Below are 2,776 nucleotides of genomic sequence, written 5' to 3'. Positions count from 1 at the left end.
ATTTAATTCACAAAATCGTTCGTAAAATATTTCCGGGATGTTCCGCAAAACAACCAATCCGTGCGCGAAACACACCAACAGGCCAATGACAGTTGAGCTGCGTCACTTTTCAGCTCGACCAATAAATTTGGAGATTTTTCGAAGGACCAATTAGCTCACAGGCCGTCAGAGACTCAGGAGCCAATCAGAATACAGCTTGTGACGTAGGTCACCCAATCCCAGCGCGGCTCTGTGACGTACACAGCAGCTGCGGTTTCTCGCTTCTCACTCCTGGCGCTTACCCCTCCTTCACAAAATCTTTTCACAGCGCCATTTTAAGAACACTTTTCAGTGTAAATTAATTCTTAACAATGACTATAAAGACAACATCTGTTCGTTTCACTAATTAGGATAGTTTACATACATTCAAGTATCCACACTTCGGAATAGACGGCGCTATTCACACTAAGGATAATATTCAATTATCAGTAGAGTAACCTTACCCCACCCTTCTAACACGTATAATTATGAACTCGCTTTGCTCTGAACCCACCGCGAAGTGAAAGTTCTAAGAGTTCCACTTGGACATAAAATACAATTCAAACTCGCACTTTTACACGGAAAATTCCCTAAATTCAAACACACATGAAATCCGTACAGGACTCTCACCTGTTTATAGAATTCATGCACCGTTAGCAAAATAACGACGTTATCCGTACAGGGCTCTCACCTGTTTATAGATATGAAACATGTACCCATACAGGACTCTAACCTGTTTATAGATAATCATGCACCGACGTTAATTTTACCCTTCACTCAAGCTCGGATATAACTAATACTCTCATCACAGTGAGTTTTATGGAAGGCGCTTTGTCCCTATTCTCATGCTGCTTTGATTTCTTAGAAAATCCTCACTATACAAGATTCAGACCTAGCCCTAAAACTGTGCTGCTCGGCGACAACACTATGGTATACGGCGATACCTCTTGTGATACTCGGTGATATCACTACAAACGGAACAGATGGCTTGCGTGACTAATTTCTCGCCACACAATCTATACCGGTATAGCTTACAGATAGGCACGAAAAACGAACTTAACAAGTGTTAAAACATCGATCCTATTTCCATACCATGACGCAACCCTTATCAACCAACATATTACCTTGGTTACCTCTTAGCAACCATCAATTTCTGCTACCAGAGAATTGATCCAGCGGGCTATAGAAAATATATCATAAACTACGCTACCCAACTTCATAACCTATAAACAAAATTCTATACTAAATATGGACCCATTTATGAACCTGATATATTTGGGGCCTACTGAATCAGGTGGTCAGAATAAATCTATATACACATTATCTACAAACTATATACATATTTATACATTTGCAGAAAGAATATTGTCATTAGAATAAAACCCAACCATTTAAACGACCACCATAGGCGACGTGATCTAGCTAATGGTAACCTATATTTCTGAATAACCAAGACCAGCTTGTTTGTCAAAAGTAAGATTTTATTTTCTAAATTATAGTATATAAGTTGAAAGTTTTATAAATGAAATTTATTTGCAATATAGCAAGCATGATGGTAAGAAATATGGAAAAAATACAATTTAAGCAATTGGATCAATTTTTAAAGAAATTATATAAAGTTTAGCATTTCTAAAACCTATTTCCCTAACTGAGCTAAATAGACAGAAATTAAAGTAAAGATCTTTGAGGATTCTTACGTGCTCCACGCAAAGTCCAGCAGCACATCACCCTCATCGGAAAGTCAGAAAGCAGCAGCCAGCCCAACCCTAAGGGCATGACTTTTTATACCTTTCTACGCTAACTAAACTAGCAAAGGAAAGTTTTCAGAAATCTTCGACGTCCCATTGGTTGAGAGTGACAAGTGACATGTCACCCGATTCTTAAAAAGTTCCACAAAATCATGTCTTACAAAGACCATTGTCTCTTCCACGTGAAGCCAGAAGCTTCCTGCGATTGCAACTTTGTATTAAGTCATCCTCGCAGCTTCCATAGACTTTCAGTACAACTTCCGCGGATGCCAAGTTAAGGACTGACAAAATGTTCACTTTCGACCTTGGCCATGTCCGACAGAATGATGTCAGCTCATCAGTTTTTACTTTGTGAATGCAGCTTCAATAAACGTTTTAATTCAGAATGGGCGTCTCGTGACTTTCTGCAGAATTATAGATCAGCTCTTTTTCTGCGGCTCAAATGACTAGGCCCAAAAGCAGGCAACTTATGTTTTCTAGTATAAAACAAACACAAGAAAAGTATTAATGTAAGAAATAAAGTATATTCTGTATCCACCCCATGGTTTACTAATTAATTAACCCACCCGATTAATCAAAATGTTACCTAGCCATTGCAAACAAATAAAGCAGCGTTTATATTTACCAGTCTCCGTTTTTCAATGAGACCCATATGCATCTAGAATAGTAGAAATGACATCACACAGACAAGGAAAAGCAAAACAAGCACATGCTTCTTTTAAGATTGCAGCAGTTAGTAATGACAAAAACAAAAACAATAAATTATTTTATTATTTTGCACGAACAAAAAGATGCAACAAATATGCACGTTTATGAGCACACATGTTAGTCCCCCCACGTGTAAAGTTTAATCTAAGTTGTACTAGCACGACATATCACAAATCATTAATAATTTTATTCATGTTATGGAAATGTGACTTTGCGAGTTTAAACAAAATTTTGTTTTCTATCTCGCTCCATCAGAACCCAGAACCACAAGCTGACAGGTGTGCTGTTCAGATCGACAGGGA

The sequence above is a fragment of the Lissotriton helveticus genome, chromosome 7 (genome assembly GCF_964261635.1).
Source record: "Lissotriton helveticus chromosome 7, aLisHel1.1, whole genome shotgun sequence".
NCBI classification, from domain to species: Eukaryota; Metazoa; Chordata; class Amphibia; order Caudata; family Salamandridae; genus Lissotriton; species Lissotriton helveticus.
Note: the sequence above shows the minus strand (reverse complement) of the source record.